Raw genomic sequence first — 25,375 nt, 5'->3', positions numbered from 1 at the left:
AGATCAGAACCATGAACACAAAACAAAAACGTGACAGCCCAGCAGTGAGAGAATGAAACACAAAATTAGCACTGCTCGTTATGTTAAAGGGAGAAAATTATCTGATTGCTTGTGTAGCACTGTAAAATGCAGCCTTATTGCCAAGTACTACATAAGATGTGTCAGGACCTTCAGTCTTGGCTATTCTTTTAATGCTGAAATAAGGGCCCAAATACCAACTTTTCAGGGTCACAGGAGAACACTGGTATCAGTGCATTAGGGGGCTATATAAATCACTGTTTGCATGTTTGATTCAAGTCAGTTATTTTCATGAGTGAGGCAAAAAAACCCAGAAAAGATTAGCAAGGGAGCAAAACCGTAACTATGAAGGAATGTGCACAGGCTAAGGAAATAATGTTTTTCTGTTTTGAAATTACAGACTAGATACAGTCCCAAAGGTACTCAATTGATTCATTAACAACTTTTTTATGGGTATCAGTTTAAACCCCTAGGACAGATCTAACCAGTATCTTCTATAAATCAGAGGCAAATTAGAATTGCATTAAAATGGACATTCATTTTAATGGTTTTTGTGTCCCATCATAAATAAGTAGGCTGTTTAGATCTAGTATGTGCTGAATAATGTTGTATTAGCAAAGGACAGAGACAGCCTCTCAGTACCCACTGTCATGCTGTACAAGAAACTGACATCTCTCTCCTGTTCTATTTGATAAACAGAGGCAAGCCTTGGAACCAAAAGCAAGAGAGGACCTTAGATTCAGCTGGTGGAAATGAATGCTATGCCATCTGCTCAGCATACCTTAGAGAAAAAGGACCTATTTCCCCTTCTCATTCACATAATTAGTGAGCTGTGAAATTAGTTCTTTAATGGATAGGAAACCTGGAGATTATTGCACTTGTCACAATACAATACAATGCAATACAAAATGAGCTTATATAGTGCCTTTCATGCAAATGCATCCCAAGGCTCTTTACAATAAAACTAAACATAAAAATGCAAAAATGTTCTACCATTATAGCCCATAAGCTACTGTTAAAGAGGAAAATATGCGTTTACATTTAAATGGCTCTCCCAAGGAGAGATTTCAAAATTCAAACAGAAATAAATCCTAATTTTAAAATAGCCAGGGTAATAGGTTTCAATGATCTCAGACGCCAAGTAGTTTATGCAGGGGCTCCAAATCAGTCAAAAAATATTTTTGCTGCCAAATTGTTCATTATCTTCAAGGCGTTAAAGTGCTTTTAAGGCAAGTTGATATTTGACAAGGAGGCAGCGAAACACCAAAAAGTTGGAATGACATGCTGAGTAAGCATCATACAAAGCTTAATATTCTAGAAGCAGTATTTGGCAGTAGTTGGAGTCTAGACAACAGTTTATAAAATACACTACACAATAAGTACAACACATTAATCTGGTTTAGAAATGCAAACTTCTTTTTTTTAATCAGCTTTACTTCTAGAACTGTAGTCCTTGCACCAATGAAGGAAAATTAAAATTGCTGTGAGACTTTAGTGAAAGCAGCCCATGAAGAAGCAACCAGAAGTTTAAAACCAGCATTAACTGATTAATTAAATATAAATTTGGACACAGAACTGATAAGACTTATCAGCAGGAATCAAATGGACATTATGCCATATGCAAAGCAACACGGCTTTCTGTCAAATTCTATAAGCCACTGAGCTGGAAACCTGTAGGATGACAAGGCAGTCAACTCCAGCGAAAGCATTAAAAAAAGCCATTGCAGTTTTAGAAGTAATTCAAATTCTGATAATATTCTTCCTATTCGACTGATGAATATGGCTTCACTGGAGATAAATCTAAATCAGAATGCACTTCTTTTAAATGCACACAACAAACTAATCACTGGCTAGAAGTTGAGTGCCCTATTTGATTTTTAGATGCTACAAGATAAAACCCATATTTACATAGTATGAGATCCCACAATCCACCTTGTATAGGAAGGTTAAAGTTAAATGTAGGCTTAAGTGTTTGTACTGAATAAAGACAGACAGAACTATATACTCAAAAATATATTGGTTTAGTGATTCAATATTGCACTCATCCCACTGGGTGCAATCATTGATTTTACTACAAGAGAAATAAACAGCACAGAACTCAGGAAAAGATATAAAGTATATACTTGAATTGCAGGTTGGGCTCTCCTCTTGGCTGGTCACTTTACCTTTCCTCTGAGAGACAGCAGGAATTGATAGCTGTTGGCCTCACTCTCCACCCTCATTCATTAGGCTTGCTAAGCTTTATGTCTTGCTGCCCTTTGTCCACACCACTTTCTCTTCCTTAAATCACACCTTTGGAACTATGCTTTGTGGTACACGAAGTACTGCAGGTTTCAGCAAAAGACTGTCTGGGGACGAGGGAGAAAATGTCCCTAATTAAATTTTTAGGATTCTTTATTTTATCTAAACAGACATTAGCAGTCTGGAAGGAAGAAGAAGTAGAAACTTCAGGAGAAGCAATGGTTCTTGAACTTTGAAAAATGATATTAGTACTGGTTTAGTTAAACTTGTATAAAACTTTTAAGAATTATGTTGTATTTCACAAATGTATCTTGGTACAGTTTCTGAACCAGGGGTTGTGCGGTTTTTTGGTTTCACAATCCTACTTAGTATTTGTGATAACTTGTTTGGATACAGATAAATTCATCTAAAATACTGCTCATGAAACTGTCATATGTATTTCTAAAACTACAAACGAAAGAAATTACTGCAACTACAGAAGCTACAAAAATTTTTCATCAAATTAAAATAGAATGAGATTGAGTTAGGTGATTAAGATGTCAGGTGACAGATGTCTGTGACCACAAGTCTGTTTTTCAGCTGACTGTCAAGTAACAAGAAAGCTGTTAGCACTCAGAAGCAACAGCTTAATCAGAGATGTGATTTCAGTTACAACATATCTCAAATAGAAAGTACCAATCTGTGTTTGATTTTTATCCCAAACTCAGTTGGATACTACACATTTCTTCTTAATACTGTTCTATTATTCCTTTACCTCCTGTCTTACTGTGGGTGTTGTGTTTGCCTCTATTTTTTACATGTGTTTCTGTATAATCACTTTTGAGTCTTGCTAAATTACTTGCTAAATACTGTCTAACAAATTGCATGCAATACTCTAATCTCACTGTGAAAGGGCCCTGGTGAAGCTAGACTCAGTATAAAGAAGGTAGAAAAAGAGACCTCTCCATTATTAGAGAAAGAGTCTGTTATTTCTCCCCAGGCCTCCTCAGGGTAAAAGATGGTCTTTTTCTTCTCTGTCCCCAGCTGCACCCAAAGATGTCAAAGGAACATGAAAAGCTCTAGGAGATATATACTGTGATTTTTGGCACACGCTTGCTTGTCCTGGTTAATCAGTATTGTAGGGAGGGTTTGAGTTTTGAGGGCTTGGAGCTGGGACAGGAGGTTGGCAGGGTAGTGGTTTTTACTGGTTTCTAACCTATATGGGTGAAGCTGATGCAGAAGAAACCCCCTATAGCCTGGGTCTCAGCCAGGAAGAAATATTCCCTGTGTAGTGGGACTCACAAGCTATTTCTCTACCAAGTTTTTCTGCCCTTCTTATGACATAAAAAAGGCATGATTTTTAGTGACCTTCAGCATGGCTGGTAGGTTAGACAAGAATTAGCTGGAAATCCTGAAACCAAATGGGCTGTTCATGCACTACAGCTGCAACCTTAGATCTAAGTCTCTATCTTAAAACCTTCCCCCCCAAAAAACGTGAGAGAAAGGGCTCATGCTGACAGATAAAATTCAAGCAAGCCTAAGAGAACACAGGAATCATGGTATTCATAACCATCTTCAGACTTACAGTACATAAGAGTTCATTGATGCCTTTTGATATCTGACTCAACAAATGTGCTAATTGCTTTTGGAATACCTGTGCCTAATTAACTACTAAGGGTTAAAAAAATCTGCAGATTCCACATTTAATGACATCAAATCATGACTTGTGTGTGCACCTTATTTGCACAGCAATGTTTTTGTATGACATTTCCATTTACCTCCAAACTATATGAGAATTTCATGTACCAATAAACCACACCTCTCTGGTTCATATCTCAGTGCTCCAAAATTAGCTCTAAATTGAAAAAAATATGTGCTTTATTTTTAGAAAATATGATTTTTATCATGCAATCAAGTTTAACATTAATTTAACATGAAGGATTGCTAGGCTAATTCTGTTTCTTCATGAGCTATATCAGAAATAGTACACTTCTCAAACAGAAAGAAAACATATTTCAGCTTTTACTATAACAAATTGTAGTCCTCTATAATCTACAACTAAAAAAAATGGAACTGTTACATAGGCGTGATATGGAAGAACTTTCAATTACTCAAATACAGATGATTAACAACATCTTGAAAGCAGGAGGAAACCCTCAGGTTTTCAATTAAATGTTAAATTAAACTAATGTTATTGGTTTTCCCCTTAATTAAATTTCTTACTAATAAAAGTCTATGAAGAAATATGATCTTCTATTTAAAAGGTGCTCTGTGAAGTACTCAAAACCAAGAAATTTTCTACATTGAGTGACATATGAAATAAGTCTATGGAAAAGAGAAGCTTAATAAATTTACTTTTTTGTTGTTTTGTATTTGATCCAGTGTGGATCCCAGACAAGAATGAGTTATTTGAATATTAGTAGTTTATTTTCCCAAGATCAGAATATTCTTGTATTTCCAAATCTGTGACACACAAGATCTCATAATTGCCCTCTTTGCCAATTTTTTCAGTGACTGTGGGGAAATTTTTCCACAGAAAAGGAGTCAAAGAAGAGGGACAAACAAGAGTTTAAGAATAAAAAAAAAAAAAAAGGTTTAGTTAGCTAACTAAATATCTCCCTAACAATATAAAGATTACATTTATGAGGATTAGACTGCTCAACCATTTGCAAAATGCTTTTATGGTTACGTGTAAGATATTATTAAAGATGACCTCCTTGCAACTATGATACATACTTGTTTAGTGATCTGTATTTTATGTTTGACCTTGACTTTATTCATTCAAGTCAAGTCCAGTAAAAGCAAATTAATGTCCCTTTAACTCTGAAAGAAGGAAAAGGAAGGGGAAAAAAAAAGCTTTTATGTGTGCCAAAGAAGGAATAAAAATTTGTCTCAGAATTAAATTCTGATACAACTCTTCTGTAATGCAACTTGAAACTCTCTAGACAGTCTAACAAGACTGAATTTTCCACAATAAAAATTTTAAATATTTGATTCAGAAAAGATGTTGTCAAAATGTATTTCTTCATCAAAGACAAAGCAAATGAGAAAGAAAATGCAATAGTGCCATATTCTAGAACTCAGTTGACGGGCCCTGTGCTGTCACAAGGTGGAGATCTGAATCTGCATTTACCAGTCACTACTGTCATTAGTATCAGGTTACAAATACATAATAAATTAAATAAATCTAGATTTTTATGCAAAGATAAATATTTTGCTAAAATTATTTTTTTTAAACAGTTATTTAACAAACAAAATGCTCCAAGCAAAACAAAACTGAAGTAAAAAAAAAAAATAATCTTGAATTGTAGTATTCTGATTCTCTAGTCAGTTCTGTGTTAAACTGAATTGACTCACTAAAAATTTCAAGAGGACACTGTACAGTTCACTTGAAATAGTGCATTGCATGAGCCAAGCTTTTTCCACTGATTAGTAAAGCATGCATACACTTTTCTACTTTTGAGTTCCTATGCTATCTTTACCTGCATATCACCTTAATAAGTACTATTCCATTAAGCAGTATAGCTTATATTTTTCATATGCAGCTCATTATTTTCTTCAAGATAATCTGTCTCCCTATCTCTAGTCAGTCAAACTTTGCCCTTGTGAAATAAGTCCAATCACAATTAAAAGGCGAAACTGTTCAGATAGTTTTGCCTAGTGTCCGATGGTAACTAATGTATTCTGAAAAATTTTGTGCATTAATTAAAACGAGGCTTAAATTCTTTTCAAGTGTGACTTCACTAGCTGCATCAAAAATGAAATGAAACTGAATGCAAATGCTCGCAAATGTGTATCTGCATGTTTCCTAGGTGACCACAACAAAAGTATCCAGATAAATGCATAGAAGTGAAAGAACACTTTCCACATTTTTTTTAACAAAGTCCTTGAAAATGTGTGAACATGTTAAAAGCAATTCATATGGAGTCTTTACTCCATTCTGAAACTTATTTCATCATATAATATCATTTGTTACTGTCTGAATTTCCATTAGCTACACAGCCATCTCAGACCATAGTATCTTCTGAAGTAAACCCAGTTCAGACTGACTGTGGTCATTGGTTTAACAAAGTGTTAACATGCTCATTTCACACTGCAACAAGATTCTCTCAATGAACTTGTATTTATGGTACCTGTCCTTGCAAGGGTTTAGAACATAATGAGAATGTTACTTTCCCATTGGGCAAAAGGAGTGTAAGTACACAAGACAGGGCATGTTCCAGAAGGACTGAATTTTCCACTGGCCCTTATAAATTGTATTTTGTTTCTTACACAACAGTAATGCCTTGGATAGAACACTGGATGCAAAGTCAGGTTGTTGTTTTGTTGTTTTTCTGTTTGGTTGGGGTTTTTTCCAACTCCCAATATATCCAGACTATTTCTAGTCAGCTTTATGAGGGACAGAATGATGTGTTACAATTAGGAGGGTAAGAACAGCAGCTCTGTTTCTTTGCTCTAACAGCCAGAGCAGGTAGTAGATACTGGAGGCACAATGAACAGGACAGCATAGTCAAATTTTCTCCCTCCCCACCACAACCTTTTTATGGAGAAATAACATTATTTAGGATGCACTGCACAATAAGGATTTACAATGGCATACTTATTCATTTCAAAGCCCTCAAAAATGTTCCATAATGAATCTCCTTAGCCTGCTAAGCAGTACTTCTCCTTTGATAATTACTTATTTTTCTCTTAGTTATCCTTACTGATAATTTAACACACAATACATAATTATTGATTACAAAACCTTGAATAAATGGCATATTTCATAAACAAACAAAACACTTTTTTTGTTCTACCGAACTCCCCACCACCTATTGTATCATAGAAGCTGATATTGCTTCCTTTCTTTTAAACAACTCAGGAAAAATAGATAAGAATAAAGATGTGAGAAAAGTCTAACAACACTCAGAAGTCAGGAAGGGGAGACCACCTACAGTGCAGAAGAGCCCTCATTACTAACACTACTACTTTCCTTAAAAGCCATCCTGTTTGACAGAAAATTACAAAAGTTGACTTTAAATATTACTGGATATGAACTACAGAAACTGTTAGTATACATATAAAAATAAGCTAAGATTTACTTGTAAAATTCTGTAGTTTCTTTATTATAGATTCTACTATTGCCTGGTCAGAAAATTTTAAGGGCCAGACCTTGAATTACGTCAGGACAATGTGATTTTAACCCACAAAACAGAATAACTGGTAACATAAGAACTTTTTTCCCCAAATTCTCATACAGTTTGGTGCCAATAGTGCTAACATTACCCTACTTGAAGCTTGATTCACCACATATCCTTGTCAGCTACCTCCAAACTACTGGTAGTTTCAAATCTGCATTACAAAGTGATTTTCCAAGAAGGTCTAGAACAAGAGATTAATATTGAAGAAAGTAATTCTTCTTTAACTTTTTCAGTTCTAATGTTAAGCAAACCATGGTCTGATAAGAAGACAAAGAGAAAGCATCTAACTATTCATGGCCTGTATGGTATTATTTTAATAACTATAATCTGGAATATTTTCCCATTTTCAGAAATGATTTCTCAGAAAGGGTACTAGGAGAATTACAAAACTCCATGGATCTATCTACTTTTATTTTATTTGTGGTAATTACAGTTTGTGGTTAATGGGACAGACATATATTTCATGGCTTCCAGTCAGTGTTTGAAAAGCAGTTCCTAAAATTTTACATTTTTTTCTATGGCTTTTATATACATACATGAGAGATAATTTTCTAAAATAAGTTGTTATAAAAATAAAATGAAGAATGCTCATGTTTAGGAACTTCTACAAGGTTCCAGTCATATGCGTAACGAAAAATAGGATAGGTTGAATTTACCACAAGGATGAAAGTCAGAAGTTTAGACTGAACAGACACAAGAATAAAAGAGTTTATGTTTAATCACAAAACAAAATATACATCAAGAACAATAAAGCCTAAAGAACAGTCCAAAGGAAATATTCATATCACAAGTATGTTCAATAATATGAACTAGTTGGAACCACACAGATCTGTAAGAGGCACAAGAATATAGTATCTTTCTCTATATACAAATATTGCAGAAAAATTTGAATATCAAAGTAAATATAGATTTAAGTTTAGTCTTTACTACTCCTTTACCCACTATGAGATGAAAATACACATTTTTTTTTTAAATACAGTTTTGAATTGCAGCAAAATCATAAAAAAAGACAGAAGGGTGTATCATGCCATGCCATACTCACTTTACAACCACAAAGTGATTGTCATCATACATGTCCTCACCGAAAAGTAAATAATAAGTATCATATACATACCCCCCCTCCTTTTTTTATTCTATACAGTTATGAATATACAGCTTGGTGAATCACAGCTTTCAATAATGAGGTTTACACTTCACATTGTAAATTAGATTCAGGAGAAAAGGTCCTTCAGGACATTAAGGAAGAATTAGATGAGAGATTAGCTGTAAAAGCAAAATTGCCCCATGCCATTCCATATCAAGAAACAGTTCTCTCTAATGAATGTGACCCAAGACATAAGGTGTATAGAAATTCCAGCTCTGTGTTAAAGAAAGTCTACAGCAAACCAATACAGCAAAACAGCTGGGCAGACAGAAAAACCTTTCCAAGTTAACCTTATGTAAGTAAAGCAGGTATGTCTTATCTTTTCTTAAATATTTCCAGCTGTATTGGAAAGCATAAAAGCAAATAAATGCTTTTATATTATCTTAGCCTACTTCAGGTTAAGAATGATTTCAAGGCAATAAGGGAACAAAAAAGCACTTCAGCCAAGCTCACTAAAACATTCTCTTGGGTATCCCATATCTCTATGGGATATGCACACCATAGAAACTCATATCACAGTTTGAACACAGTCTGGGCAGTAATAATGGAAGAAAAGTCCTTTCAGCAATTCATAGTAACAAGGATATTAGTGTAGCATTAAGTAAGATAGCTGTGGGAACACTTGGACTTTGAGCAGTGTTAAGGAGTTTGTCATAGGAGACTACAGGAATAAAAGTATTGGAAGAAATAAACTTTTAAAAAAATTTTTCTTGACAGTGGAATGATATGTTAACATTTATACAAGTAGGACATAAGCAGGTGATACAAGTCAGCATACTATTTCACAGGGATGTAACAAATGTCTGGAAGAATAAAGCAGAATTAGGAATCCTCTAACTGGCAGAAGTATTAGAAAAGGGACTGAAAGAACATCATTTCTGTAGCCTATGAAAACAAAGACTGAGAACAACCATTCAGGGAAACACAAACCAGGGAAGAAAGGAAAGCTAAAGAGCACAGAAAAACAAGCATGGATGCAAAAATGACAAACCGAAAAAAATTAATAGGAGTCATTTTATCTCACAGACAGTCTCAAGTTGTATTAGATTTAAAAATCTTTAACAATCATTAAAAGAACTGATGCACAAGACCACCAACAGAAGATATTTCAGTTAGATGATGCCTGACAAATGTAGTAGCATGCACAAAAATTCCAGGGGCCCAACATACTACTACTCCTCACAGAAAGCTCTCCTACTCAAGGCAATTATAAGGAGTGAATGAAATTAAGAAGAAACGGCTGCAAAACTAGTTCCTCCCTTCCTTGGGTAATAAAATCTATTGCCCCTGAAATCATTTCACTTAATTCTCACTTGCTAACACATCCCACAAATCCATTTTGCTGAGTGAGATTTATTAAATCTCTCAGCCTGGGATTAAATTGTACTGGTTTATGAACTGTTAAATTGCATTGTATGCTTATTAAAGCTGGTGGTTTCTTACTTCTTGACACATTCTCAATTCCACCCTGGGGTACAATTAAGCAAACGGGGGGGGGGGGGGGGTGGGGTGGTCACCCCCCAAAATGCATTCCAACGGGGAAAAAGATAGGAGCACCAGAAAGCTATAAACAATGTTCATCTAACTTTTTTAAAAATCCAAGAACTTGTTAGCATAAATGCTTTTTTCCAAAATATGGGAGTATTTCAGCTAAATAATCATCACATTAGGCACAGCTGCTTAGATTATTTTTTAATGTTTAGTTGCCTAGTGAATTTTGAATAGGGTATTTGTTTACCAAGATGTGTATGTGATTTTAAGTAGAGACAAAACAGATGCAAATCAAAATACTTGTTTTAACATCAGAACAAAGCAAATTATTTCTTACATTATTGAAAAAGGCCTTAAAGTTAACAAACAATTTTTTTTTTTAATACATAAATTAGAACTGGCCAGGTAATTTTTTTGGAAAGGTGTAATTTTGTCTTACACAGAAAGAAAAAAGAAAATAAAGATTTTCCTCTTTTGCCTCAATGCCTCATAGTTTGATCTCCAGTTCTCAGAGAAATGGCAAAGTGGAACATGAAACAATTACAAATTTTGAGGAAATGTCAAGAGAACAAAAGAACAGGAAAAGCACTCTAAAGGATAGTGATGTTGTTGCCACATTTCTTGCCATTACATTGTCATTAATTAGGAAAAAATATGCATTTGTTTACTGATAAAATAAAAACATATTTCCTGGTATAAAAGTTTGAAGTAGTAGAACTTTTTTCTTCTCACAAAACAATCTCAGATAATCATGTAATTTGATAGAATATTTATGGTGCTAAAAACCTCAAAGTATCTGAAAATTAGTCAGGCGGGTAGCCACTTATTGCAGCTTGATTTGAACTTACTGGAGGTGAAATTTTCAGACAACTTGAAGTTTTGCCAGCAATTAACACAGGAGAAGTAGTTAGCAAGTAGCTTTAACACAGGTTTTTCTGAAGTAACAGCAGCAGTATTTCTCTTATCTGCTTGACCTTTGATTCAGGATCTTAATTTCATTTTAACAAATAAAATGCTAAAAATTTAGAATACACCATGAAGTGCATAGGAAAATGTTGAATTATGTTTTCTGACAAGGACACCTTGTCATTATTGTGGAGAAAAAGCTTAAATCTTAAGCATGAGGAAAAATTTCAGGGAATAAGTAAAAAGAGTCTGAGAATATCTAGAAATGTATCTGTTGCTTCAATGTTTAAATTGGATTGGATGACAGTCTGGTTTCAAAGCCAGCCTCTCTACCCAAGGTTTGCTATTCTGATGTAAGGTTAAGCTGTCATTGATTTCCTAAATTTTCTGATCAAATTCCCATTCTCACTTATTTTTAAATTAACCATTTATTGGACAGGCTATCTGACACTGTACAACTGTTCAGGGTGGTTTACTTCTTTCCAATCATAGAAAGAGGAAGAAGCTCCCAGTATAAATCACTCAGCCTATACAGTCATCTACATTTACCTAGAATAAACACTGATAACTGTATGAAAAAAATAAAGGCCAAAAAAATAGTTCCATAATGATATTTTTTAGAAATTTATTTTCTCCCATTTTCTACTTTCTGGCTAACAAGACCACATGAAGTGTGATTTCATATGACCCTGTAATGTCCCATCATGTCATAAACTCTACTAATCCAAGAAGCAAATGACTTTCAGTGTACTGCCTGCACTAGCAAATGCCATCTGACTGCATAAGCACTTGCAGAACTGTGCTTATAATACACAGCTAGGAATGAGGTCTTAAGATGTTATGTTTCTATATAACCTTAATAACAAAAGTAAAATTTCTAGGTGAAAATTATTCTGAAATACTTTCTCAACCTTTCTTTTGAACTTTAGAAATTATGGTACATACTATAATATTTTTTGCAATAAAAAACCCCAACGCGCTCTTTTATATACCTTAAGGACAGATAGCAAAACCCTAATTACCAGGAACAATGAACGGGTCATTATTTGGTCTTTGGTAGTCTATTCCCTTTCACCTGTTCTCCTGCTCAAAATCGATATAATTGTGATCATTGCAACGCCACTACTATTATATTAGCTCAGTATTCAAGACTTAACACACCACAGGAATTACTAATTACTCCGCATTAGCAATTCGCAAGTAATTACAGAAAGACCCTACTCAGCATACACACTGAACACCTTTGTACTCACGTGCAGCAATAAAGTACACCTGAGAACACAAACGAGAGGCATAAAGTTAGAATAGTCCAGAGATTAAACACAAATCTGATGAAAAATTGAGGGGAAAAAAGCATTCTAAAGAATGAATCTCTACATAGTCTATTTTTTTATCCTGTAAAAGTTTCACAATGAGGATTTCAGAGTTTTCACACCTTCAAATTTTAAATAAAATGACAAAAATAAATGTTTATTGATGACTTTGAAAGGCAGAGACAAAGCAGTTCTGAGTCTTCATAATAAATTGCTTTCTCCTGCTTTCACCAAGCTCCATTTACATTTCTTTCCCCTTAGAAAGAATTAATGACACGGATTTTAATATCTTCAGCAAAAAAACATGATTACATGTGCAGCCTTGCAAGGTTCACGTTTGCAGGAGAAAACAAATTGTTAAGCAGTGTAAAACATAACTAGCCCATAAAAGACTATATGTTTGTTTCAAAACAGAATTCTGCTTTATGTCAGTCTTCTATAATTCCTTTATTAAATTATGTCCTATAGCTCTGTTCTAAATAGGGAAATTTTTTGCTTTTGGATTAACACATCCTTAAAATCAATAATACCCAAAGGAAAAGAGACCACTGGCCTGTGATTTAGAAAAACAATCTTTTGTTTAGATTTAGAAAGTAGATATTTTATGGGTTTTGGTTTGCTTTTTTAGTTTTGGAAGCATACCCATTTTTAGATTCTTCATTGGTTTCTGTAATTTTTGTATAATCTTTAATCAACTCATATGTTATATGAAGTTCATAGCCTAGACAGATTACAGAAAAGCAGTGACCTTGTAACATTACATTTTCTCTTCTTTGCAATTGGGCCTCCATCAACTGCATTTCACTGTATAATTGCTTTTTGTTTCAATAAAGTTCTCCATTAATTAGCATTTGCTTTCAGAATAAACTTTTTATGTTATGATGGTAGTTCTAAGAATTGGATTCTCATAAATTGTTGACTCCAGCTTCACCATCAGAGCAGACACAGAATTAAATAGATTCAGATATATTTGCATTAGACATATTTGTTTTGATTAAAATCTGCTTATACTAAGTCAATTTATTCAATGATTGAAAAGCTGTGTTCTGATTGGTGACACTACTTTTCCAGGTTATCTTCTAAAAATGCCCTCATAAAACCAGCCGTCTTAGACTGCCTATTATTCTAATATATTAGCCCACAAAAAATCATCTAATTTAAGTACAGCTTCAAATTGTGATGTTTCAGAAAAAGCTGAATAACTTTTAACGGGAACCTCAATGGCTAATGCTGAGAGGTACCTTGATACTGAAAGCTTAACTGAAGTTTTAGCTACTTTGAAATCCTTAAATAGCAAAGCACAGAAAAGTTCAAAGTATAAACAAAATAAGGATAGACAAAAGTAAGGATAAAGAAAAATTATATGGGTGGTTTTTATGTCTATGAAATTTTCAAAACCTAGAAGTTGCTTGTAGTAATTCAGTGCTAGAAGAAATACAAGCTTACTAATAAGAACAACTCAAAATAATTTTGCCATCATGTTAGACGTAGATGCTGTTTTGGTGAATATAAGAACCAACAACAATCTTCATAATAATCAGATTTTTTTTGGAAGTATATATGAACCTTGGTATGTCCAATAAAATTTGCAGCAATATACAAAATCCAAATTCACCTAGTGACCCTTTCTGGGAATTTTGGAACTATCTCTCAATATAGTTGACTTTCAAAGGACATTTATACCATAAAGCCAACTAATAGTATATAATTATCAGAATTACTAAAACAAAAATAGGAGTTGAAAACTGAACATACTTCCAGCTTTTTCAATACTCCATCAGGACTCCATCTGTCAGGATAACAGTCAAATTTCTGCACTAAATCTAAACCTACATTTTAAAATAAAAATGGGTCCAAGTTGAGGCAGAAGTTTTAATAATTTTCTTGCATATCTCTGACTAATCTGAGGAGGATTTATTTTTCCTGATGTGTACAAATACCTCTTAACTATGCTTTAGCAAGAGGTAAAAAATACAGATTTCATGATATTCATCTTATTTTTAGAGATGTTAATCCCTTATATTTCAGAAGGTTCTCCATATCTGAAATTGCAGACTGCACAGGGAAGAAACAAGGGAGGAGAGGAAGAAAATAGAGAAAATATACAAGTACATGGTGCTTTAAACCTCAGTACCACAAGGATTTCTAGTTTTCTCATTCATACTCACAAACAGCTCTACTAGCCAAATGGCCTTTGACAGATAAACTAGAAGGAAATATAAATAGGTACAAAAGTGATAAACCTCATCAATTATTCCAGGTCTTTAGACTTTTTTAACACTTCTATATGGTTTCTGAGAGTTTTAAGAGAGAACAGCAAGAAGATCATTCATGTAATCCTTTTTCTACAAAGAGCATAAAAGTATAAGTTTTCATCTTCACCTGTAAGAAAATTTCACAGAATTCTATTCCTTCTTACATTTTCCAAGAAAAATGATGATCAAAAATTAGTATTAATAAAGTGTACAAGTTTTCAGTTTGTTGCTATCACTCAGCTCATTTCTGTGCATTCTGATCCTGAAGTTGTTTCCAAGTTTAACTATCTCAGCAGTACGCAATGCACTATCCTTTAGAGGCATCCTCACTTGTACTTAGCCAGTCTCATACGCCCTCACTTGTCTAAATTAGCCCAAAGCACCATCAGATTGTACTGAAAAAACAGAATGTAGGTATAGCAGAATTCAAAGCAATGTCAGGTTTCTTTACAAGGCCACAGGCACACTACCTTAGTTTTTCTTATCTCTTGGCTTCTTCCAAAGACTGCCAAATAGTGTGATAAGAGGAGTTTTATCAAGAGACAACTTAAAATTTGAAAATTAAATCTAATTATTATCAAAAGATGGATTTTGATAAGAGTTTATGACGATACTTTCATAATTTATGGCTCTATACTGTATGTTGATATTTTCACGGAATTATTTTAATGAGGTATTAAGTCTAACTGGTGCTTTGGATAGTTACAGGGAAACAATTTGTTCTGTCTGTTATACACAGAAGACCATACAGACATTTCTATGGGAAAACACCTCCCTAAAAATAAAATGCACTCCACATGTTTTTGTAATACATGTAGATATATATTAAAAATTAAAAAAAAAAAAGAAAAAGAAAAATCTTTACAAAATCAAAGTTTACTACATAGAAAATAATGGCTGTGAGGATGTAATCTTTACCTCTCTTGTGCACATGCAAGTTTTAATTTATACAACCACAGAATGTACTTTCTACAGGATCCCATAGATACACATATGAAGTCCAGTACAGCTAGGGCAGATCAGGATCCTGCTCCATAAGGATTACAAAAGTATGTTTGTATCAGAAGCAGCAAAAAGCTTCAAACTTGTGGAGGCAACATAAAATTAATTGTTGCTTTCCACAAAATTCCAAGCTTCTACTTTAACATAGGGATGCTTGTACTTTTCTAGGGAAAGGTTGGAAAAAAAAAACAACCCCAAAACAACAACAAAAAATCCCTTTAACGCTAGAAATGTAACATTTCTGCCCTACTTCTCTACCCAGAACTGGCTAATCTGATTTAGCTGAAGTTTTCTCAAAATACCTATCCCAAGAGATACACCTGCTCAGAAAATATTCAGCTGTGTGGCTATACTGTGACAAAACTCTAAAAATTTGAAAGAAGGCTGTATTTGGAAGTATCTCTTATTAATAATATAAAGCAATACACCAGTCCTGTCTCTAAAACTAAGTGGAAGTGATTATTGATCAGGTATGGAAAAATTACAGTAAGTAAATATAGGCTTTGTATGCCCCCCAGGAATTGAACAAACTCAAAATATAGTGCTGCAAAATTAAAATCACAAAGGATCATATTTAACCTAGATGCCTAATGTTATGGTGTTAGTGAAACTGATTGTTTTGCAAAGAATCCTAAACAGAAGTAAATTCAATCAGGTTAACAATTGATCATCTTCTTTTCTTCATCTATTATTTCCCAGACAAACTTTCACGGACAGTGGAATTATACATATTCATAGAAGGAAAATTTTTTCTCCTGAAGTAGTTAATCCATGATGTTAACTTCTGCCCTTAATAAAGAAATTTCTAGATATCACAGTGTGCAGGGAATGTCGTGGTTGTTTAGGAAAACCTTTTCTGAGTGGTCATAAATGGTCTGAGGCAGCAGGCAGCATACAAATGAGGTCTACAAGACAGTAGTTTCTTCATTTTAGCATGATTATCTATTTCATCTCATATTTTAACAAAACAGGGAAGGTCTAAGTAATCTAAAGCTCAAAAGGTAGATATTCGAATCTTTCAAGTTCCTTCACAGCTGATTTCTTTAAAAATTCTTGTCTAATATTTAATCAAAAATGGAACAAAAAATTATCCAGTTATAAAAGTCACAAGAAGCCTCTAAGTTCCGAAAAGGTACAACTATTTGCAGATTCATCAGAAAGAAAGAGATGGAACAGAATTCTTTCTGCAGAGAATTATTTCTGTGTGAGCCCTTTATCTTGAACTACCTGAGAAGAACCAGACTATCCATACAGTGTAGTAACCGAGGAATCTCACCTCACCACAAACAGACACAGGAACAGCTAAGTTTGATGCCAGAGCCATTAGCAGGACAAGACTGCCAAAGCATAGGTAGGAAGCACTTGTTAAGCATTTCTCAAATCTCGTAATTTCTTACTATATTTTGCAAAGAACTGCTCACTTTCTAGATGATGTGGAACTGTTTTCCTCTTCCAATTGTGTTTCCATTAATAAGTTGATGTATAAGAGTCTGCTTTCATAAACATTTAGATAAATTAATGGGATTCAAAGGCAAATGCTTTCAACAGGCTTATTTTGATATTTTAAACCAGTATTAAGCCTGTATTATTTACTTCCCTTTCTGTCTATAGCATTTTCTATGTCTATTTTTGGTTTAGTCTTTCACCAAAACAAAACCAACACTTGTCCACTCATTTCCTTTTCATTAAGATCTTTTCACACAATAATTTTGTAAGGTTCTATTACTCTGAAATGTCTACCATTTTATTTTCGATCAGCAGCAAGCTCTTGAAGTGACTCTCCTGATTGTTCCCACATACTGGTGTTCTGATTCACGTCCTGGAGCAGCCTCATAGTGCATGAACCAGGCTCTTTTAAGATAAAATTCACTGAAAGATGTGATCTAGGGCTGTCCTTTGTATGCTCCATCTGCTAATTGGCCTTGTCCAAAGGAACGGACTAGAGATAGTCTAAAGCAAAATAGCTGAAAATAGACTAGCATAAAATAAGAATAGTCAGGTTTTTGGCACCAATAGCTTTGCTTTATGGGGCTGCCCCCACTGGGCCGCACTTGAGAAAATCCGGTGCCATCTTTAAGGTTATTCTATTTCATTATTATTCTAAAAATATTCACCTTATCTTCACTTCATCTTTAATTCCATGATGCAATTCCTGACCCTCTTTACTCAAAGAAAGAAAAAATCCACCTCTGATTTGAAACAAACAAACAAAAAATATTTCTGTCCTGAAACAATGGCAACTACTACTTTTAAAGTATGAGGAACTGAAAAATTGTAAATTAAGCATTTTCAACTATACAGATATGAAGAAGGGAGAAGCAGCATGTATATGCCATTTATTTATGGTAGATAATAGATTTTTATAGTGGTCAATAGAGGGTTGGGTTGAAAGTCATTTGTCAGACTGCACACACGCACAAAAACTGGAGATGGGAATGGCTGCCTTTGGCTCTAACTGTTAAAAAACAGTTATCAATCTTCATCTAAGTCTTCAAGGAGCTGCTCTTGGTGAGCAATCGATATTGCATTTGCCACAATAGCTCATTTAATTATTTTCATCCTAAATATCCTGTCAGCAGGGAGAAAGTCTTCCTGATTTTAATTAATTTTGAGATCATTGATTCTTTGCCTTTTCCTTTCCTGTGGTTACACATGCAGACACAAATGCACAGACACACACTTTTAGCCTGCAGGCAGTGTAAGATGTATGACAAGTCCGTGGTGAAAACCCTGCATATTACTGAAGTACACCTAGATGACATGCAGTTTTATTTTTAAATCTTTAACCATCAACTGCTGCAAATGAGCCCCTGGCACCTAACATAGTTGGACAAAACAGTAAATTGAAAACCGTGTTTACTGAATAGTTTTCAATTAAAGAGTCCTTAAATCAATAGGCAGTAGGATATCACAGCCACAAACCTGCTATAAGTCACCAGAGAAACAAAGAGACAGAAAATGGAAGGCAGAGAACCAGAAAATAGTAGTGGAAATAATTAACTTAGATTACATTTTAAAAATAAATACAAATCTTGGATTGATGGACATCATTAACACCCAAAATGAAAATGTTTTAGGCCCTAGAGCGGTGTCACATTTCCTCTATGTTAAATACTAGAATGAAACAAGACACAATACAAATCTTTCCGTAAGGAGACTTAAGCATTTGTAAAAGACAAGCTCTTAACAGAAGTGCAAGAGAAAAGGTTTAGTCTAGATACCCTAAGAGAATGATGCATCTTATACACGAGAAACCTTGCTTCCCATTCTGGGAGAAAATTGTTAACCCTGTTCATCCCTACAGTGTAAATTGGTGAGTTGACTGTTCTCAGGGTCCCCAGCAAGAGCCTGGGAATCAGGAAATGGAATTCAAACAGACACAAATCCAGTTTTTCTCTTAGAATACCATTTGTATCTAAAAAGGGATGACAATGAGGTAAAAAAGATTACTTTGAACCAAAAGAAAAACTGGAATTGCTACTTTTTCTGTCTATAGAGCTATGTGTATTAGGGATACTCATGCATAAGGAAAGTGGCCCTTTAAGAAAGAGGAAGTTTCCATTAAAAAACACTCAAGAAAAAATGTGAATAGCTGCAAAATTGTATAACTGGTACTTCAAAGATCAGATGGATTAATTTCAATTATATGTATAACCTTGTAATCTGATTTATGCCACTCCCACCTTTTCAGGAAAACGGGGGGGGGGGGGGGGGGAACAATCTGTAGTAAATAAATTGGCAAGTACACTAATGAAGACTGATTAAAATCTACATACATTCTAGAGTGGTTTAAAAACATCTTCAGTCACAGCTCCACTGCCAGAGATGACATTTTATTTGTAACTAATAATAAAGCAGCTATATATGATCATTCTTATTTAATGTGACATGGAGTAATCATGAAGTTACTTAGTTTTATAACAATAATGTAAATCCATTAGATGCCAGTGCATCAGAAGCAAGACAAAACCACACACTTCCTTTTAATGCCACTGTACAAGGGATAGCATTTGCTGCATCAACCAATGTCAGAAAAGTTACAGTACTGCTGAGGAAAAATTACAGAAACATTAAAGCGATACAGAATATCTTTCATTAGCCTATTTCTAGTTGCAGAGCAATCTTGAAAAGAGTGGCTGCCCTAGATAGAGCAGCCAGTTTTATATGTTTTCTATCAACATTCTTAGCTTAGACCTTGGACAGTATTCCATGTGCAGCATTTCATCACAAAATACTTTTCTCCACTATCTTCCCCTGGAAATGGTAAAAATTGCCTCTAGAGTAAATCCAGTCATTACATTATCTAACCAAATACAACTTAAATACATGTAGTTTAAAATTCAGAAGCAAGTGTAATCGCTTTTTCTTTACAAAGTAAACAAAATAAGCATTTAACAGTATTTCAGTTTGTTAAAATCTGAACAAAGTTATCAGCTCAAAATACTTGTTAAATATCATCACTGGAGTCTCCTTGGATAAACTATACCTGCCTAACTAGCTATATATAACAACTCTGAGAAAGCCATCTCTGCCACAATCCACTAAGCAGTGTATAGTATTAAAACAACAGAAAGAATTTAGAAAGTAGACTTTTGCTTGAAAAATAAAAGGTGGGAAAAATAAACCCAGGAAGCAGTTCTGTACTTCAGAGACAAATACAGTTTCTTTCGCAGATGTTCCTCAGGGAAATAAACAGCAGCAGCAAGGCCAAGTCAAGAAAGCTCTCTGAGACACAAAGCAAGACTGTAAAGTACTCTACCACATGCTCACATTCCTCTGGGAACTGTTATCTTGCTCAAACAAATCCAACTCACTAAAACTGACAGTTGTGCACTGCTCTTTTTTCTTAAAGGATTAACATTAGGCAAAAAATATGAAATGAAAGTACCTTTCAAGAGGCAAACTAACTTAGAGACTATCTAATCAGTGCTGCTAAAGGAAGAAGTATATGCTGAGACTCCAGTCTATTTTTCTTGCATATGACTAGCAGAAGAGATCTGCTGAGAGACTGTTTTTTTCAAGCTGTTTTACATTCTTAGAAGAGAGAAAAAGAAAACTGAACCACCACATTATCCCTAGAGAGCAGTAAATATATGGAAAAACCTCTTAAAGACTGAACAGCTCTTAAGATACACATTTCTGAAAATTTCAGAGCTATTATTTGGATGTACATAATACACATATGGCTTTGTGTATGAATGTTTTCCAAATGTACTGCCTTTTGTACTAGTGGTGAACTGTACAGACCTTAAAAAAACCCCGTAATTCATCACAAAAAAAGGAGTCTTGAAAAACATTTGCAATAGAATTCATTTACCTAACTTCAGCCATCCAAAAGCTACCAGGACAGCCATGAAATAAAAACAGTGATTCATCTGGTTATCCTGAGGTTAGAGGTAGCCTACACATTTAGCTTATATTGCATACCCTACTTTGAGAGTAAGACTCTCTTGAAAAACTTCAAACACATCAAACTTTAAAAACTAAGATCTGAATGGAAACCATATGCTGTAATTTTTGTGATACAAATTGAACTTTATTATATCATTATAATGAGCTCTAGTCCACACAAGTTAACTCCAAGGAGGCAAACAGTTTCATTGGATAATACTGTACTCATTTTATAAATTAGACAGGATGGTTCACAGCTGTGGTGATCCACAAATATGGATTTCTGCCTCTGCTAAGCAAACTGCTCTCCAGGTAAACTGCAGCAGATCCTTGTCGTGGTTTGAGCCCAGCTGGCAACAAAGCACCACAAGGCTGCTCGCTCATTCCTCCCCCCAGTGGGATGGGGAGGAGAAAATATAAAGAAAAGCTCATGGGTTGAAACAAGGACAGGGAGGGATCACTCACCACTTATGCTCACAGGCAAGACAGGCTCAATTTGAGGAAAACCAATATCAATTTAATTTACTACTTTAATTTTCATCACACTTTGTCTCAGACGCTCCTTCCTCCTCAGGGGGAAGACTCCTCACTCTTCCCCTGCTCCAGCATGGGCTTCCTCCCTCCCATGGGAGAGAGCCCTCCACAAACTTCTCCAGCGTTGGTCCTTTCCTCAGGCTGCAGTCCTTCAGGCACAGACTGCTCCAGCACAGGCCTTCACACGGAGTGGTGGCCATCTTGGGGGGCATCCACCCCCCTGCTCCAGCGTGGGCTCCTCTCTCCCCGGGCTGCAGGTGGGCATCTGCTCCCCCGCTCCCCTCCGTGGGCTGGGGGGGGACAGCCTGCCGTCTGGTCTCACCAGGGGCTGTGGGGGCATCCACCTCCTCCGGTGCCCCTCCTCCTCCTCCTTCTGACCTCGGGGTCTGCACAGGGGTTTCTCTCACATTCCAATCTCCTCCCCCACTGCAGGTTCCCCTTCTTAAATCCGTTCTCCCAGAGGCGCTACCACCGTCGCTGATTGGGTCAGCCTGGGCCAGCAGGTCCAACTTGGAGCTGGGGAAGCTTCTAGCAGCTTCTCACAGGAGCCCCTGCGGCCCCTTCCCTGCTACCAAAACCCCACCACACAAACCCAAGACAGTCTTCCACTTCTAAAAGGGTTGAAAATACCTGTTGCTTCTTTTAGAGGGCAATTTCAGATGTACAAACAAAAAACAACAGATCAAACAATACCCCAAAGACACTACTGTGAACAAGCAGCAGCTGAACACAGTACTAGTTTTCTTAATCCCATCCACTCTTTACTGTGAGAGGTGGGATAGGGAACAGATGTCCCATTTAGCATTTATCTAAAGTATTTGGATAATAAATAAAAAACTTTGTTAACTGTAATAGACCAGGCAGAACAGAAACCATATTTGTGCTTATTACCGTAATTCAAGCAGTAGAAGCTAAACATTTTCTGTCTCAAAAATTTTGTGCTTTCCTATTTACGTCAAGACTATGCAAAACGAAAAGGAGATGCATGCCATATCTTAAGAAAAGTAGAAGCTAATTAGATTTCTAAAAATGAAGATACAAAGCCCATTGAGACATCCTACCTTTGCTTATAATCATTTTCATTTTTAATAGGAGTTGGACAGAAGGTAGTATTTCACAGCTTCAGCGCATACATTGAGTGCCTCATCATCAGCTGTAAACTCACTCAATATTCCTTGTGCCCACCCAAAGTATGATAGCAAGAAGCTTTTTCACATTTCCCAAATGTATTTTACTGTTCTGACCTCCCCTTTTCCGGAGCCAGCAGTTCAGATTGCCCCTATCCTGTCCTGTAATTCAAAGCATTGCACAGTATTCCATTGAGAAATTTTAGCAGTATTTGGAAATGAGCAGCTGTATAGAGGCTTGTTTCCTTCGACATTCTTGCACACGTTTACTTAAGCATACTCCCCTAGCCCTTATCTAGAAGGGACTTGCCACATAGAAACCTAAATGTGACAGGTAACTGTCTCAGGAAATGGATACTGTACAGATTCACAGGTGCTAGAGATCTTTGGAACAACCAAATGAGTAAGATACACAAAGGTAAAGTGCAAGTGAAAAAACTTTTCTCAAGGCGGGGGGGGGGGGGGGGGGGGGAAGAGAGGGGGCCAGGGGAGCAGAGGATGAGAGTCCGTTATCTCTGTTTGCAGTGCAAATGTGCTTGTCTGTCCAAATATAAAAATTTGGCAGTTCATACCTTGCAATGGAAAAAAGGCTGGGGGGTGGAAGGGGTGGGACGGACACGACACCTCAACAACGCCCCCAGGTTACATTTACTAACTGAAACACTACAAAAACAGTTAACCACTGAGGATTAGAAAAGTAGAGAGTCGTATGTATAATATATAGAGAAGGAAGGAACTCTATCAGTAATGCAATTTAAATGCATTAGCTATGGTAAGCAAAAAGTGTGATATTAATGCACACTCACAAATGGACAATAAATAAGCTACAGAGGTCATGAAAAGAAGAAAAGTCTCAAGGAGATTATCTTTCCTGGTTATACTGAAAACCTTTCTTACCTATAACACGAAAAGAAATGAGAAAGGATCAGAAGGGTTAAGCTAATCTTACTACTTTACTAGTAGCTTCTCAGGGTGAGGTCAACAGAGATCCTTAAATACCTAAACTTGTTTTAGCTAAAGGTACAAATTAAGTGGCAGAATAAATGATTTTCAGATTAAGGAAAATTCAAACTGGATAAACTACACAAACATGCAATGCTTGTAGAACACAAATGCATACAACATGCTTATATCTAGCTTATCAAGTTCACAGATGAATAACACAGATATCAAGCGCTGGAAAAAAGATAATAAATTAAGCCACTCAAGTTCTTCCAAAACAGATTACGTAGGAGAAATTTTGTAAATCCAGATTACAAAGGAAAAAAGTTTGCACTTTTCTAATTAAATGCATAATCATGGATGCAGATCCATGTTAGCAATGCTAAATGGCTTCTGCTTTAATGAGCCATTTGAAATGAAATGGTTGCCTGCAATTAGACATCTGCAGTCCAAGGACAGCAAGCCAACTATGTAGTCTGGCTGCCAGAATTACAGTTGCATTCCTCCGCAGGACAATGAGGAGAATGGATAATTGTAATTATAACATATACATCCCTTAGTGTTCTGTGGCTGAAAGAGTGTGAACAACAAGGGCTCTTAATACATTTAATTGCTGGCTGCTAATAAAGGGTTGTCAAAAAAGAGAACCATTTTTAAAATGCATTCCAATTTCATTAGACATCACAAACCAAGGTCACTAACTATCCACCTGAAGACTAATCTCCAAAGAAACTGCCTCTTAGACCCTGTAAATATCTAGTCACACAGGCTTGGTGTTCAGAAAGTTGCAAGGTGATATGAAAGCAAGTTGAAGAGATGGGAGACAACAGAGATGTTATTCTAGAGGGTTTAGCACATGCTGTAACTTCTCTACTCACGTTCACTATGTAAAATCTCTTTGCAAGCTTTTTCCACTAAAACTTGAACAAAGATCCCAAATACTTTTCTGATGTGTTACTGTCTCTTTCCTTACACACTTAACCTATCTGAATATTTCATATATCAAAATGTTTCCATTCCCTCACAGGAATAAAAGAAAAAAAGAATTGAACTTTATCTATTCAAACTCCGTGCAGAAATCAGACAGAATGCTTCTCTCACCTGGCCAAATCATAAACAAAGCACAATAGGATTTAATTACCTTCAGATTTTATCTTTCATTCAGTGATGTAAACTTTGCAATTCACTGTGAGGATTCAAGAGTGAATACCTTATTATTTCTTCTGTTTGCTGTATATTCTGAATGTATACTGAAAATTCACTGTGATTTTACTATATTATAAGTTCTTCTGTAACAAACAGCTGCCTCAGCTGCTCTTCCCTGTGAAATCTCACTGATTTTTTTTTTTAATAAAATTCATTAATGGTACTGACAAAATAAGTGAGAGCATCACGAAGAAATAACTAAGAATTATTCCAAGCTTATACACAGGCTATCATCTTCAAGTTATTAGGTAAGATTTCTTTAAAGTAACTGCTTTCCACCATTTTTATTTTTATCAGTTCCCAGATGAAGTTGAAACTGAGATTTTACACTTCTTGAATTGAATAGATTCAATTATCTAGACTTGCCATTGGATCCTCTTAAATACTTCTCTCAAGGTGAGCCAAGCAACTTGCTGAATTTCTAAAATTTTAGAAACCGTGGGAAAAGGTATTTATTCTAATACTCAGTATCATTACACTGAACCTTTAGGCACCTGGGCCTCCGAATGGAATCGACATGCCTTATGCAACTCTGTATGCAATGCACAGAAACAGAGACATTTCAGAACACAATTCATCTTACTAATTCAGCTACCCAGTAGCAACTGCTCCAGACAAAAAGAAATCCTACTCTTTTTTTAGA

General features: G+C 35.4%; 1 protein-coding gene across 1 annotated transcript in view; it reads right to left on the bottom strand.

Moving 5' to 3' along the window:
* Positions 1-25,375, bottom strand: part of GRIK2 (glutamate ionotropic receptor kainate type subunit 2) — a 415,252-nt gene that overhangs the window by 203,090 nt on the left and 186,787 nt on the right. The gene's annotated exons all lie outside the window — the stretch shown is intronic.

This window comes from Buteo buteo, chromosome 15, assembly GCF_964188355.1.
Source record: "Buteo buteo chromosome 15, bButBut1.hap1.1, whole genome shotgun sequence".
Classification (NCBI taxonomy): Eukaryota; Metazoa; Chordata; class Aves; order Accipitriformes; family Accipitridae; genus Buteo; species Buteo buteo.
The sequence above is the reverse complement of the archived record's forward strand: the minus strand, read 5'-3'. Positions and strand labels throughout refer to the sequence as shown.